Here is a 17,849-nt window from a genome sequence, read left to right as displayed (position 1 = left end):
TACAGTGTTATCAGACTTTAGCCATTAATATGTTTTTAAGCAACTGAAAAAAGCACAAATGTCAAGGCATGTCAAAACTTCTCCAGGGCCCAAAACACCCTCAAACCCCAGAGGGTTAAAGCCACATGTTTTTAAAAATGTTTACAAATGTAATACTTTAAACATCACATTACCCGGGGCCTGGGTAGTTCAGTGAGTAAAGACGCTGACTACCACCCCTGGAGTCGTGAGTTTGAATCCAGGGCGTGCTGAGTGACTCCAGCCAGGTCTCCTAAGCAACCAAATTGGCCTGGTTGCTAGGGAGGGTAGAGTCACATGGGGTAACCTCCTCATGGTCGCTATAATGTGGTATGCTCTCAGTGGGGTGCATGGTGAGTTGTGCGTGGATGCCGCGGAGGATAGTGTGAAGCCTCCATATGCGCTATGTCTCAGCAGTAATGCGCTCAACAAGCCATGTGATAAGATGCGTGGGTTGACTGTCTCATACGTGGAGGCAACTGAGATTCGTCCTCCGCCACCCAGACTGAGGCGAGTCACTACGCCACCACGATGACCTAGAGCGCATAGGGAATTGGGCATTCCAAATTAGGGAGAAAAAAAAATATACTCCGATATGAACAAAAACACTGGAGACAGGCGAATCATGGAACAGATTTATCTTGTGTTTAACCACAATATGGTTTATTATACTTATAAATACATTAGTTAAGTTACATTAATTTATCATATCAATATTTTAGATCCCCTAACCCAATACACTCCTAAACCTACCCACTTATAAACAACATACAAATTTAACAGGCAGGTACATTTATTCACAATAATTTTAGTTACATTACACTATAATATAGATATTTTTTAAATACTAATCCTACCCCTACATCTAAACCTAACAAATTCTCAACAATATAAAAGAGGGTAAAATCAGATAACAGTAGTCACAACAATTTATTAAAAAAAAAACAAAACAAAAAAAAAAACACAGTAAAAGTATTCCAAACGACTCATGCTGCATTTGAAGTCTTCTGGAGCCATATGATAGCTCCGTGTGAGGAACAGAGTGAAACTGAAGGTTTTAATCACTGTAAATTTCCCACCTCCATGAAGGCACTCACAACTTATTTAAAAATACAGTATACTGTACATTCAAACAGTAGAATGTCACAATCGGTCACAAGACACGCAAGAGCCAATGACATTTGATATCCCTGACATCAAAAGCTGCTCGTAATGCTTCTTAAGGCAACAGTTCTTGAATGTTTAAATAAGAGCAGGTCGAGATCGGACTGTTACTGTGAATGGGAACGCTATTGCTGATCATTAAATAAACACCTAAACTTGGATCTGTTTCTCGCACAAAGCCATCACACAGTATTGGTAGATCCGGAATACAGCACTTTGCTTTTCTTGTTATCTGAGCCGCATCTTGGACATTCGGACAACTTCTTTTGTGTCCCACAGCAAACAAAATAAAAATTAAATGATAAAGCAATGGGCAAATGATTACTGAATTTTTTTTATTAATTTCATTGTACAGTAAAATGTAGCCTTGGGCAAAGTATTGAAATCCACTGAAATGAGTTCAACACTTAAATTTAATACTTGAATTTAAAATATGGACCAAGGGCAACATTTTGGGAGTGAAGGCAAAAAGTTGCTACAATGATACAATATATCATTATTAGAATGTGACAGAAATACATTCTTTTATAGGGTACATCTTAAGTTAAATGTTGGCTAGTATGGTTCTTTAGAATGCTAAAAACAGCAATATATCTGCAGAAAAATATGTATAAAAGCATTTTAAATCATTAATGGAAAAAGTCCATGCTAAGGTTAAACTCTTTCTAGTATTATCTGTCCATTTTGCTCAACAATAATCAAGCATTTTGCTGTATATTTAAATCTAACTTTCTGCAGGAGGAAATGAATTGACAAGTGCTCAACATACAAAAAATTGTAAACTCTCAAGTGCTACGCTATACAACGGATTGCTCATCTTCAACATGTACAGGTATGGGATGTGGAATGAAATAGCCAAATACAGTGCTTTGGTTGCTTTTCTGATGGGAAGTCTTCATTAGGTTCACCATCTGGATATTAATTAGCTTTTAAGTGGTTTCATGGCTACAGCAATGCTCAGAATCAGCTTTGTGACTGGCATTTTGTCTTCCTCTGCTGCCAGGCCTGAGCAGAGGGTAGAGTTCAGCCTAGACTTGGGCACTTTTATTATAAGGAAAAAAGCAAACAGATGTCCAACAACAGTTGTTGATTCTCAATATGTTGTTATTCCTTTTTTTGTCTTTGATATTCCAGACATCACATGCCATGTCTTATTTCTGTCATCCTTCCCCTATAGCTCAACAGTATTTTTGGACTGCTCAGTGTGACCTAGGCTTCTGCAAAGAAGAATGAATAACCTAGCCATAGGCCCTGATTATGTAGGCCTCATATTATATGAGTCTGCAGATCTGAAGATGTTTCTTCTGTCAAAGTCCAACCCCATCACATGGCAATTTGCAATACGAGTTGCCTTGTACAAAAACGTACAACTTTCACTCCTACAGAGAAAAATAAACATACAATGTTCTTATGATTTTCCTAAGTTTAACCCCAAAGCTAAACTTAACCATAAATAGGAGGTTAGTTAAAATGTGTTGCCTGTATTGTATCGATTTTAAATTCTTTTTGTTGATTGGGTGGTCTAAAGTCGTATGAGCAAAGTCGTTAGAAATCTTTAGGGGGTACCTTATTTACACTTGGTCACTTCAAGCATTTTTACTGATTGGAATGCTATCCGATCATAATTTAAACACCAGGTGTAAATGCACTCCAAGACGGATATGAGACGGATATAAATCTGAGCACTCCGAAGGTGGATTGAGACACATCCGATTCCATACGAAACAAGGTCAAGTGTAAATGCATCTGGCTATTCAAGCCACATACTGTATGTAAACTTTAATCTACCCAAACAGCGAAACAGGAAAATGCAAAATATTCATCAACAGCTACAGTATTTGCATGGGGCTTGCATCGTACAATAAATAATATAATTTTTTTAAATGGGTGCATGTTGAAGGAAAGACAGAACTTTATTATTCATTTATTTGATGCAAATCGCTGATGAAACTGAAACTAAACACTGATAATAAGCACAGCTGACTTGCATGGACATATCTTACCTATGAGAAGTCCAGGGGGGAAATAGTGCACAAAATACACAGTGCGCACACATGCACACAGGGCAAAGTAACTTGGAATCAAATAATCAATCTTTTGAATTCGTGACCTTACCAACGAGCTTACGTAATCCCTCTCATGAGTGCTTGTCACAAAGATGTACGGAAGCGAACATTTGTAGTTAAAAAGTATATAAATATTGTTTTGTTTCTAAAAATAATCAATCGTTTGGGTTCAGAAGAACTTTATTTGTCGACTGGAGTCGTGGGGATTATTTTGATGCACCCTAAATACGCATTTTGGACCATCAAAAAAATGGAGTACATTCACTTGCATTAAAGGAGTAGGCCTAAAATGAAATCCTAAAAATCTTAAATTGTTTTGATGAAGAAAGAAACTCTTGGATGGCCTGAAGGTGAGTAAATGATCAGCAAATTTTCATTTTTGGGTGAACTATTCCTTTAAAACATGATGTGTGTCAGTAGAGCAATATGATTAAATATCCTTACATATATTACTTAGACCGAACACCACGTTTTCCGTGCTTTTAAAGATTTATGTCTTTCTTCGGGTTTAGTGACAACTGCAGTTGCAGTGAGCCTTTTAATCTTAAATTTAAATTAATCTAATATGAGTGCTTTTTTTATTTCAGTCTTAATCTTCCTCTTACCAGTTGTAAAATATGTAATATTTTGCCAGATTAAGTATTATCCTTCACTAGTCAATAGGTATTGCATCCTGGCTCCTCTTTAATGCACCCTGTTGCAAGAACACTGTCTACCAACGTCTTTTGAATAGGCTGTCTTCATTCGTCACTTGTGCTTTGCACGCAGAATTTCGACAACCCTTTGCACTTAGACAGCGCATGCTTGCACGAAAATAACAAACCTCCTTGGACATGCCCACTGACTTTGCGCATATTGTGTATCGCATAGCACTGCACTTAAGACATAGCGCTCTTAAAATAGAGCTCTACCTGTATGTTGCAAAGTCTCACACCAGACCTTTGACTAAACAGCATAAAGTCTGGTCCACATTGTAGCTTATTCTGGCCAAGAAGTGCCTGCTTAGACAGGAAGAGACAGTCTGAATGACATGTTAACAACCAAAAAATGTATCCTAGTCTTGTCCCCGTTATTCCAGAACAACCAAGTTTGGTGTGTATGTCTAGGAGTACATCAGCTAAACTGCACGTTTGTAGAAGAGGAGCAAACCTGTGCAACCTCCATTCATTGGATTATGCTCCGCTGTCGGAGTCTCAACATAATCACGCATCATTCCACCGTCAATCTACGACCTTGGCAATGGATTGTACTTAAGTGAAGATGGCATTAATAAATGTAAGATCAATCTCGAATAAGACTTTTATAATTAATGAACTATTTTTATCTCATGGGTTGGAGACATGGTTGAATACCGGTGAAATGGGTCTGCTTTTTGAAGCTTCTCCTAATGACTGTAACTTTTTTAATACCACAAGGTCAGTTGGTCACTGTGGGGGATTAGCTACTATTTAAAAAAATCATTTTAAGTGTCGTTCACTTTCTACAAGTCATTTTCTAGTTTTTAAGTACAGTTATTTAAGGTGGATGTTTGTAATCCAGTTCTTTGTGTACTCATTTATTGTACTCAAGTACAATAACGATTTATAGATTAATTTTCAGATTTTGTATCTACTATTGTGCCAAATGCTGATAGGCTTTTGATTTTGGGTGACTTTTATATATGTTTGTTGCCCTTCTAAGCCCATGGTCAAGGAGTTTTTACAAACCAGTGATACTTTTAATCTTACGCCATCTGTTCTAGGATCTACACATAAACAAGGTCACACGCTTGATTTGATCCTGTCATCGGGCTTTCCGGTCTTCAATGTAAATATTGAAGAAAATTTTTTGTCTGATCATAAGCCTATTTTTAATATAGTCCTTTCTAGTCCTTTATTAGACCGTGTGCCTGTAGGTCGGTATGTTCGCTCTTTTAATTCACTTACAGCTGGGAAATTCTCAGACGCCTATATTACTTCTGCTATAGGAACACCTCATCTTAGTGTAAAGCCTGACGAGTTAGTGAGCATGTTCAATGTGGTTTGTTCTAATATTCTGGATGCTGTTGCCCCTTTTACATTGAAAAGAACAAAAATTAGAGTACAACCCTGGCTTAATAATTAAACTCATGTTATTATCATCATGATGGCGCCGCGGATGGCTGCCTCGGTGTGGAGCGCTCCTACTGTTTTGTTGTTTTTGTTTGTTTGTCCTGTGTTTAGTAATATTTTTCCAGTCAGTTTAACCAGAGACGAACTGCTGAACATTCGACAGCATATACCAGACAATATTTTCCCAGTTTTTGAATATTTAGACATTTTAGTTGGAGGCTCAGCTCTGCTGTTCAAGAGACGCAGGCGAGGGAGACGAGCAGGCGCGCTGGTCAAGCTCCGTCGGCACGGATTTCGAACAGCGCTGCCGAGTATTCACTTAGCGAATCTCCGCTCTCTTCCTAACAAAACAGATGAACTACATATCCTCACCCGCACAAACAAGGACTTTTCAACCTCTGCTGCCTAGTGCTTCACAGAAACCTGGCTGAGTGAAGCCATTCCAGACAGCGCATTACATCTGCCGGACTTCCAACTGTTCAGAGCGGTGGAACATGCTTTTACATCAATGAAAGTTGGTGTACAGATGTAACAACGTTAAAGAGGATGTGCTGTCCTAATTTGGAAGCGCTCTTTATTAACTGTAAGCCGTTCTACTCACCGTGGGAGTTTTCCTCGTTTATTCTGGTGATTTTGTATATCGCGCCAAACGCGTGTTGGAATGCCGCGCTGCAACAGCTGGCTGATCAAATCACAGACACAGAACAACAATACCTGGACTCAGTTATTATTATTCTTGGGGATTTTAACAAAGAAAATCTCACACGTGAACTGCCCAAATACAAACAGCACATTATATTCCCCACCAGAGACAGGAACATACTGGATCACTGCTATACAACAATAAAGGATGCATATCGCTCTGTCCCTAGAGCAACTTTGGGACTCTCTGATCACTGTCTGGTTCATCTTCTTCCAACCTACAGGCAGAAATTAAAATCAACCAAGCCAGTAGTAAGGGCTGTAAAGAGATGGACCAATGAAGCAGAGCAGGAACTACAAGCCTGCTTTGACTGCACTGATTGGAGTGTTTTTGAGGCTGCAGCCACAGACCTGGATGAGCTCACAGATACTGTTACATCATATATCAGTTTCTGTGAGGATATGTGCATTCCTACTAGGACTTATTTAAAGTTCAACAATGACAAACCGTGGTTTACAGCAGAGCTCAGGCAGCTTCGTCAGGTCAAAGAGGATGCTTACAGGGGTGGGGATAAAGTCTTGTACAATCAGGCCAGGAACACACTGAACAAGGAAATCAGAGCGGCTAAAATAAGATACTCTGAGAAGCTGGAAAACAAGTTTTCAGCTAACAACCCTGCATCAGTGTGGAGTGGCATGAAACAGCTCACAATTACAGGACTCCTACCCCCAACCCTGTGGTGGACCAACAACTGGCTGACAACCTGATGTGTTCTACTGCAGATTTGAAAGGCCCAATCTCACACCCCACACCCACACTGACCTTCACTTCACACAAACACCAACACCTCCTGCAACCCCCTCCTCCCCCTCCTGCTACTCAAACTGCACTTAAGATCTGTGAAGATGATGTGAGCCTGTTCTTTTGGATACAAAAGATGAGGAAAGCTTCAGGCCCAGATGGCGTCACCAGCGTGTCTTCGATCCTGTGCTAAACAGCTGGCCCCCATCTTCACACAGATCTTCAATAGATCACTGGAGCAGTGTGAAGTCCCATGCTGCTTCAAATGCTCAATCATTATTCCTGTCCCAAAGAAACCAAAAATCACAGGATTTAATGACTACAGACCTGTCGCCCTGACATCTGTGGTCATGAAATCATTTGAGAGACTGGTGTTGGCCCACCTGAAGAACATCACTGGACCGTTTCTAGATCCCCTTCAATTTACTTATCGAGCAAACAGGTCTGTGGATGATGCAGTCAATATGGGATTGCATCATATCCTGCAACATCTGGACAGACCAGGGACATATGCAGGGATACTTTTTGTGGACTTCAGTTCTGCTTTCAACACCATCATCCCAGCAATACTCCAGAATAAATTACACCAACTCTCTGTTCCCATGTCTATCTGTCAGATTATCAGCTTTCTGACAGACAAGCAGCAGCTTGTGAGATAGGGGAAACTCACTTCTAGCACCTGTACAATCAGCACTGGTGCCCCCCATGGATGTGCGCTCTCCCCACTACTCTTCTCCCTCTACACCAATGACTGCATCACCAAAGACCCCTCTGTCAAGCTCCTGAAGTTTGCAGACGACACCACTGTCATCGGCGTCATCTGAGATGACGATGAGTCTGCATACAGAAGGGAGGTTGAACAGCTGGCTGTCTGGTGCAGTCAAAACAACCTTGAGCTGAACACACTCAAAACGGTGGAGATGATTGTGGACTTTAGGAGGAACACCCCAACACTGACCCCCCATCACCATTCTAAACAGCACTGTGGCAGTAGTGGAGTCATTCAGGTTCCTGGGCACTACCATCTCACAGGACCTTAAGTGGGAGACACTCATTGACTCCATTGTGAAAAAGGCCCAGCAGAGGTTGTACTTCCTTCGCCAGCTGAGGAAGTTCAACCTGCCACAGGCGCTGCTGATACAGTTTTACTCAGCAGTCATTGAGTCTGTCCTCTGCACTTCAGTAACTGTCTGGTTTGGTTCAGCTACAAAATCAGATATCAGAAGACTACAAAGGACAGTTCGGACTGCTGAGAGGATTATTGGTTGCCCCCTGCCCCCCCTTCAAGAACTATACACTTCCAGAGTGTGGAAAAATCACTCTGGACCCCACTCACCCTGCCCATTACCTTTTTGAACTGTTGCCTTCTGGCCGATGCTTCAGAGCTCTGAGCACCAGAACCATCAGGCACAGGAACAGTTTTTTTTCCCTCAGGCTATCCATCTCACGAACAGTTAAATTGCCCCATTGAGCAATAACTATGTGCAATACACAGTTTAGTCTTTTTTATATTTATCCAACACATCCAACCTCTTCTGCCCTTTCATTCTTCTAAAAAAAAACAAAAAAACATTAGCACTGTACATAACAGATTTGTATTTGAACTGTACATATCAGATAACATTTGTTTGCACAGATTTGCAATACCTATGTGTATGTGTGTATGTATGTGTGTGTCTGTACGTACATGTATAATTGATAGTTTTTGTATTGTTTTTGTATTGTTGTACACTGGAAGCTCCTGTCACCAAGACAAATTCCTTGTATGTGTAAGCATACTTGGCAATAAAGCTGATTCTGATTCTGATTAGACAAAAATGGAGGAAAGCTGAAAGAAAATGGAAGAGTGACAAACTACAAGTCTCGTATGAAAACGTACGAGATTGTATGATTAAATATCAAAATGCCACTATGACTGCTAAAGCTAAATATTTTTTGGATCTTATTTCAAAAAATGCCCATAGTCCTAAAATTTTATTCAACACTATAAATAGTGTGCTCATTCCTCTGGTGAATATATTTCCTGATCCAACCTCTAAAGCTTGTGAAAATTTTCTAAAGTTTTTTATGGGTAAAATTTAAGGAATAAGATCGACTATTTCTCACTCTTCGTTGAACCTATATCAGGTTACACCAACTATATCAAATTCAACTGAATTTGCCCCTGTATCTCTTAATTATTTGGTACAAATTCTGCAATATATGAAGCCCACTTTCTGCTCCTTGGATGTTGTGATATATTATCAATAATAAACAGCTGTTTGATCAATGGAACAGTTCTATCCTGTTTTAAACATGCTATTGTGCAGCCGCTACTCAAAAAGCCAAACCTTGATCCATCACTCTTAAATAATTATCGTCCCATCTCTAAATTACCTTTCTTGTCAAAAGTTTTGGAGAAGGTTGTTTTTAACCATCTTCCTTCATTTTTAAAGGACAATGGTATTTTGGATAAATATCAGTCTGGCTTTAGACCACAGCATAGCACAGAGTCTGCTTTGCTCAGTGTCAAATTACTTATTACTTTCTGTTGATTCTGGTAATTGTGCTATTCTCATTTTGCTGGATCTCAGTGTGGCATTTGACACTCTTGATCACGGCATTCTTCTGAAGCGCATACAGCAGTGGGTTGGGATCCAGGGTTGTGCACTAAATTGGTTCGCCTCTTATTTAAAGGATAGTACTTTTTCAGTGGAGATTGGAAACTGTTCTTCATCTCGTGCACCAGTCTCATATGGGGTACCACAGGGTTAAATTCTGGGTCCAGTTTTATTTTTACTATACATGATCCCTTTGTACACAATTTTTCGGAAATATAACATCTCATATCATCGTTATGCGGATGACACTCAGTGCTATTTTCCCCTACATTCTAAGGATATTTCTAGTTTACAGTGTCTGTTTGATTGCCTCAGGGATATTAAAAGTTGGATGTCAGCCAACTTTCTTCAGCTTAATGAAGCAAAGACAGAAGTCTTAGTTTTTGGCCCCCCTGCTTCCACAGAGACGGTTGTTAGTTAACTAGGACCGTTATCTGGTAACTTTCATACACACGCTAGAAACTTAGGTGTTATTTTTGATTCAGCCTTGAATTTTGGCAAACAAATAAATGCTGTGGTCAGAAGCTGTTTCTGTCAACTCAGGAATACAGCTAAAATTAAGTCATTTTTGTCATTGAAATATTTAGAGTCTGTAGTACATGCTTTTATTTAATCCAGACTTGATTATTGTAATGTACTTTGCTCCTCCATATATCTCTGATCTTCTCTTATCATACACCCAGACACCTCCGGTCATCCAACAGGTTACAGTTGACTGTTCCCAGGTCATGCCTCAAATTGAAAGGTGACCGTGCCTTTTCAATTGCTGCTTCACAGCTCTGGAATAATTTGCCAGTGTATATTAAGACCGCACCCATGTATGATAGTTTTAAATCACTTCTTAAGACTCATTTATTTGTTGCAGCATATAGCCATAAGCAGGTGTAGTGGTATTACCTTTTGTGCTCTGTTTGTGATTGTGTTTTTAATACTCTGTTTTATCCTTTAATGTGGTTTTGTTTTAACCTTGATGTTGTACAGCACTTTGGTCAACTGTTGTTGATTTTATATGTGCTTTATAAATAAATGTAACTGACTGACTTACTGACTGATTTATCTGAAACAGGTTAAACCACAATAATAGACTGATGTGTAAAAATTCATTGTTGGGACAGTCTCTTTTTCTGAGTGCCTCAAACAAAACATCTTTCAAAGATGTGATCCCACTAACCTTTGGCAAATCTGGTGGTTATTTCATCCTCAAAAGTGCTTATGGTATCAACTCAGTACCATGTAAACACACACACACACACACACACACAGTAATTTTGAACTCTTAATTAAGGCAAATTTTCTTCATTTTGAAAAATTTGTTTGAAATATAGAAACATTTGCCTGAAGTACAGAAGCAAACTTGTTCTTTCAGTGAAATTTGAAAGCCACACTCCACTGTCGTTCTTCCAACACTCTTCCCATAAAATATACATAAGTGCTGGTCCCATAGCCAACTGGCTCATTGTACAGATGACTTCACTTATTGACTTTTTAGATGGCCATCAGCTTTCATGGACCTTCTCCAGACAGGGCAACAGCAATGCTCATCACACAGCCCTACCTTCATATTCAACATCAGAGAAAGCCAGTGCGTTGGGCTGGCAAACAGCCGGCCATGGATAAAAGTATCTTGTCAGAAAATGATCAGGGATAGTACCACAGAGTGAAAGTATGGAACAGATGGGAAGAGGGCTGGTTTGATCCTGATGTATTATGCAGTTGCATTCTATGTAACAAGGGATCAAAGCTTTTAGAGCTAAAGAAATAGGCTAAAAACAGCACACTTCGGGCCTCTACAGTTGATATTTTATTGTCAATTGGAGATAATCTTTAATTTGAAATAGCTTACTATGTTGACAACTGAATTCTGCATACGAGTAGTTGACATGAAATACTTTGGAAAGCTGACCTCCAGTCCTGCGCTATGATATGCTATACGCCATGTAAAACTATTTTACACAACATTTTGTTAATTATTTTACAACTTTTATGCATGCAGCTTTTATGACCTCATATTCATTGAGAAACTACATGGAATATTTGTACTTTGAAAAAATAAGTTATCACACCACAGGCCCATTTAAATGAACTAGTGAAGAAAAAAGGTCATTAAACATGGTGGGGGAAAAAATGTTGACCAGTTACAGGGTATAGATTTTGTCTTATAAATATACTGTATACGTATATTCATTTTAACCTAAAATGTAGATCCATGGATATGTTATGCATCAGCTACCAATCTGTGCATGAAATACATAAATATGATTATGAATTTAACATGAAGGCTCTTTCAAATGATGTAGAAATGAGCTATAATAGCATTACTGCAAATTAAAAGTAAAATTCTCCATGGAAAGCAATAGCATTTTTTAAAATCAACATAAAACATTCCGTAATGTGTCATATATAGTGAAACAGGATTTTCTACTTAAAATCTATGGCAAGACATAATATTTTCTATCAGACATTGATTGGATTGTAAATAGGTTGGTAAAAATTCCATATACTGGAGAGAGGGGTTGGAAATAAGAGGGCTTGGTGATGTCAAACTTAAAGGAAAGTCATTTCCAAGGAGGAGCAAGTTATTATATTTTGATGAAAAATTACGAAGACAAAGGCTACATTCGGAATTGAATACTACAGTACTGCTTACTGCTAGAGATTATTTAGCAGAGATGGGCCACTTCTATTAAAATGAATGGGAGAAATTGGAACGTTCAACCACGGAGCTCTGAGCGCCCAACGGTCAACGGATGTAGAAAGGAAGTCCTGCCTTACAGTTAAAAGAGCCAATCCCCTTTTAGATACAGACATCACCTGTTAATCAACTCTAGAACATGCATGTGCATTAGCTATAAAAGCAGTATGAGGTAATATGATATGAGGTAAAGAATCACAATTTATGATACCAGTATTGTCAGATTTTATTGCTGATTTGAAATATGTTCTTTGATCATAATCTTGACCAACCTTTTTTGAGATTTTGGTCTTTCTCCATTTAAGTAGAGAGGCATGCACTGGCATGACTGGAAATAGCCTCCCGAGAGCGTTCAAAAAATGGCCGATAGTGGACTGACTTGCTAGAAAGATTTTGTTACTGCATAGTGTTCTATAAATAAATAAATAAATAGTATGTAAAACATTACAGTTTACAAACTATACATTAATAAACATTTTAAACAGTTACATTGTCATATGACCTTATTACATTTGCCACATGACCTTATTATGCACATTTTTAATTCTGTGTGTGGTGTCCAGTTATCATTCCAGAAATAAAAAAAAAAACAGTTATTTTGCATTTTTAAAACATTTTTTTCTCTCTCTTTTATAGGGTAGTAGGGTCAATCTTTTGTCATGTTAACTTTAAGCAACTTCATGTGACATTGATATCAGTATAGCATCTAGCATTGTTTTACTGAAAAGCAGTAGAGAATGACAGGCACCCTCAGCTTGTGTATCATCAATTGACTGCAGTCCAACCCAGGCCTCTGTCTGGTTTCTTTCGAACAAATCCTTGTAAACCATACTTGGAGGAAAGAGAGAGCGAAACTGCAGCAGCACGGCTCCACTCTCACAGCTCAGCTGGTTACTATCGGTCAATAACATGCAGTAATCTCTCTGCTCAGAGCTGGGGGTGGGCTGTTCTTTTACAGGAGGTAACCTTCAGCTGTGCACTTGCGTAATGAGGGATGCATTACATATTGTTTTAATTTAACAGAATATATCTTAAGGAATGATTATGTTTGTCATCAGATTAGATATAAATTAAAATTAGATTAACAAATTTAAATTAACAATTTAACAATCATTAAAAAATATTTTTTTATTCACACAACCCACATATTTAGGTTAATTCACTAAAAAGTTGTGCCGCTTAAAAAAACCTGCGACTTTTTCAGTAAGCACTGACAATCCAATTTAACCAGGCACTTAATGTGCTGAAATAGTGCTGAACCTTGAGTATTTATTATTATTATTAGTTTTTCAGAACAAAGACACGCTGCTCATTCAGGAAAAAAATTAGGTAGTTGTCTCAACTACCCAATGAGACCTTGGTTGGTCACTAAAAGACTTGTTTGTTCACTACAGTAGCTGCCTGTAACATTGGCAAAGAGCAATGTTATTTTGAATTGCACAATTCTACAATATGGCATTAAAACAGTATGTGAAGAACAACACGGCCAATGCCCAAACCCTAACCCATTTGTAACACTTTACAATAATGTTCCAATTGTTAACATTAATTAATGCCTTGGGTATCATGAACAAACAATTAACAATATATTGTATTTGTACAGCATTTATTAACCTTTGTAAATGTTAGTTAATAAAAATACAATTGTTTATTGTTAGTTCATGTTGTAGTTCATGGTGTGTTAACTTTTGATTTAAAAAATGTATTGGTAGCCTATATGTTTAAATTAAATTGAACTAATATTAAAAAATGCTGTAAAAGTATTGTCATTGTTAGTTAATATTAACTATTGTTGTTATGTTAACAAATGTAACCTTATTGTAAAGCATTACCAAGACTTTTAATGTGGGATCACTCATTACAAAGTCTTTTATAATCAATGATTTGATCTCTGATAAGCAATTAGGCTTTCTATTTCTTGTAGAGACATGGCTAAGCTCTGATGGTGCTGCTGTCCTTGTTGGAACCTGTCCACCGAATTACAGTTCCATTCACTCAGTTAGGCAAAATAAAAGAGGGGGTGGAATTGCTACTATTTTTTCAAACAAATTCAGTTGTGCTAGGGTAAGCTTTGGTGATTTTTCCATATTTGAGTACATTGCATTAACTTTAAAGGCTGAGCCAGTGGTACTTATACGTACAGTATACTGCCCTCCTAAGCTGTGGACAGGTTTTCTTTCAGAGTTTTGAGACCTTATGTCACTCATTATCACTAATTATTATAGTATAATTGTTAAGTGGTGACATTAATATCCACATAAATATATTATCTGACCCTGAAACCATAAAATTCATCAGTATCTTGGACAGCCTAAAACTCAATCAGCATGTTACTGTCCCTACCCATAACCATGGTAACACTCTCGATCTAGTTATTTCCAAAGGAATTACTGTTACTGATTTAGTGGTGTATGATAATAATGTGTCTGATCATTACTGTGTATCTTTTAACGTTTCATTAAATACCATAAGAAATCATTCTGAAACCATAATTAAAAGAAGACACTTAGATACCTGTTTTGCTGAGCTTGCAAATTTCTTTGATCAAAATATTTTAAATTATCCTCTAGATGAATGATAAATGGTGGATGCCTTCAATGGTGTAGTGACTGACACGCTCAATAAAGTAGCTCCTATGATAAAAAAAAAAAAAAAAGACCTCACGTTGAACAAAGAAAATCGTGCTTTAAAGTGGACTTGTAGGTAAGCAGAAAGAATATGGAGGAAAACCAAGCTAGAGGTAAACCGTATTATTCTGAAAGTAAAAAACTGCCATGTATAACAAAAGAGTTCATACTGTGAGATGGATACATTTTTCTAAGATAATTTGGTTTTAGATCCAATCACAGTACAGAAACAGCCTTAGTAAAAATAGTAAATGATCTCAGACGTGCCACTGACTTGAATCAAGTATCAGTTCTCATTCTCATAAATTTAAGCTCAGCATTTGACACCATCGACCATACTATTTTAATCAATCATCTTAAAAAATGGATCGGTCTATCAGATAGTGCTTTAAACTGGTTTCGGTCCTATATAACTGGTAGAAAAGTTTATATTATTCTGGGTGATCATGTATCTGTGGAGCATGACTTGCCATTTGGTATTGCACAAGGAAGATGTCTTGGTCCACTGCTATTTTCCTTATATATGCTTTCGTTAGGCTACATCATTAACAAGTTCAATATATGTTTCCATAGCTATGCAGATGATACACAATTATATTATATTTCTGTTGAGCCAACTGACCCACATGGCTTATCTTCTCTGATTGCCTGTTTGGCCTCGATTACACAATGGATGAGTAATAATTTTGAAAAACTTAACGAAGACAAAATAGAGATATTGCTGCTAGGACCAAAATACAAAAGAGATACATTTTTTAATAGGCTTGGAAACCTGGCCCACCAGACCAAACCAGAAGTGAAAAGTCTTGGTGTCATTCTGGACTCTGATTTAAATTTTGAAGCTCATATCACTAAAGTGAACAAGATATCATTCTTCCACCTGAGAAATGTTGCCAAATAAGGCCGTTTTTAACAAGGCAGGATGCAGAGAAATTGATTCATGCTTTCATTACCAGCAGATTGGACTATTGTAATGCTCTCTTTGCTGGCCTGCCAAAAAAGTTGATAGGAAAACTTCAGCTAGTTCAGAACTCTGCTGCCAGGCTTTTAACTAAGACTAGCAATAGAGAGCACATTACTCCTGTTTTAGCTACTTTGCACTGGCTCCCCATTTCTTTTAGAATTGATTTTAAGATCCTTAAAATTTACGATCACATACAAAGCTCTTAATGATATAGCACCCTCTTACAGGTCAGACCTTTTAATTCTGTTGCGGGTATTTTAATGGTTCCTAAAGTGGCCCACAAAATGAGTGGGGAAACTGCTTTTAGCTTCTACTCTCCAAAGCTGTGGAACACCCTGCTCCGTTACATTAGACATGCAAGCTCAGTTGACCTTTTAAAAAATCTAATGAAGACCTAATTTTGACATGCTTTTAGCTAATGTACTTTTATCTTTTTCTACCTTTTTTATTTTTTTATATGTTATTATTTTGTTTCTAACTATCTATTTTTTTGTATATTGTAAATCACTTTGAGTTGCATTTTATGTATGAAAGGTGCTATACAATTAAAGTTATTATTATTATTATTATTATTATTATTATTTTTACTGGTTTTCCAAAGAGAGGCTTACAGCTAAACTGTATTTACAATAGTTCCATCACTGCTATAATACATTTCTTGCAGACCTGTGAGAGTATGCCTCTTTGTATGGAAAATGCTAAATGATTGTTAATTATATTACTGACATGTCAATAATTATGCACTAAATGATTCTGTTTATGTAGGACGAGCAGGGACGTTTCTGAGCATATGGGGCCCCTAAGCGAAATCCTACTTGGAGGCTTTTTTCATTATAAATGATCAGCAGAACAATTTGATTGAATAGTACACTTGTCTCTCCTTTATAAATTCTAAAATTCACTCTGTGTGGTGGTGGCGTAGTGGGCTAAAGCACATAACTGGTAATCAGAAGGTTGCTGGTTTGATCCCCACAGCCACCACCATTGTGTCCTTGAGCAAGGCACTTAACTCCAGGTTGCTCCAGGGGAATTGTCCCTATAATACAGTAAGTGCACTGTGAGTCACTTTGGATAAAATCATCTGCCAAATGCATAAATGTAAATGTAAAACATTCTTTGAATTCCCAGGAACAAGTTAAAATCCCAGAATTCCAATGTGGTTTTGACCACACTGTGTGGTGCTTAACTACAATGTACTTCAAGAATACCATGCACGATGTTGTACATGTCCAAAAACCACTGCAATAAGTCCATGGTATTTGTTGTAGCTGTATCCTATTGTATTTGTGTTTTGAATTGTTCCTCATGCATACACTGCACTTGATCGTGACTCAAAGTAACCCCTGAGTCCCTTGTGGCCAGGCTCTCTCCTTTGTTGACACACAGCACGTCAGATGCAATAAGCCATACTGCCTTTATTTACTAACCAATTTAGCTTGACCCACTTTAGAAACAGTGTGGTGCACCTGTCTGTGGTGGTGGGGTTACTGTGGTACACACATTGTGAAGGAGAAGCCCTGAGGTCCTGCACAGAATGAGGACAGGGTAGGTCAGAGGTATTTGTGTATTGCAAATCCAATTAAGCAGTCAGCCACTGCAATCAACTGGATTATCATCTCAGCTTCAGCCACTGGATAAATAACAGGTTACAATCGGGCATCCTTCTCTTTTCAGTTCACAGCAGTCTGAATTATTTCACAACAAGCGTATAGCATGACACAAGCACACTTTTCAAGCTAAATATTCTGCAAACAGATGTTTTTAAGTGATAAACAATAGATATACTATTCGAAAGTATGGCAAAGTATTTGGACATTTTCTGGCTGTCAAACTTAGTGGAACAAGTTCATATTTAATGTGAAGAACCACACCTGTGGTTGCTCCGGTTGGACACTAATGAGAATTTGAGGGGAACTGAGTCTGACTTCATACATCCACTAAAATCACCTTGAGACCATTTGGTTAAAATAATTGCAAAATTGCTCATAACAGTGAAGCTAGCTTTGAAAAATGGTCTAGCATCATTTGTTTGCAGATTCCACTTTGATATTTTGTCACGGAATGCAATGACATTCATTTTTAAGTGTGACATAAGTGTCCGAATACTTTTTTTGGCCCCACAGTTTATTAGTTAAGAACGTAGAATATTTAGTTGTTATAGTGAACCAATGAAACATAGACTTC

General features: G+C 37.8%; 1 protein-coding gene across 1 annotated transcript in view; it reads left to right on the top strand.

Annotated features, from left to right (window-relative positions):
* Nucleotides 1-17,849, top strand: part of abcg1 (ATP-binding cassette, sub-family G (WHITE), member 1) — a 48,896-nt gene that overhangs the window by 6,291 nt on the left and 24,756 nt on the right. The window lies entirely within an intron of this gene.

Source organism: Myxocyprinus asiaticus, chromosome 39 (genome assembly GCF_019703515.2).
Source record: "Myxocyprinus asiaticus isolate MX2 ecotype Aquarium Trade chromosome 39, UBuf_Myxa_2, whole genome shotgun sequence".
In the NCBI taxonomy this organism is placed as follows: domain Eukaryota; kingdom Metazoa; phylum Chordata; class Actinopteri; order Cypriniformes; family Catostomidae; genus Myxocyprinus; species Myxocyprinus asiaticus.
Note: the sequence above shows the minus strand (reverse complement) of the source record. Positions and strands in the feature narration are given on the sequence as shown.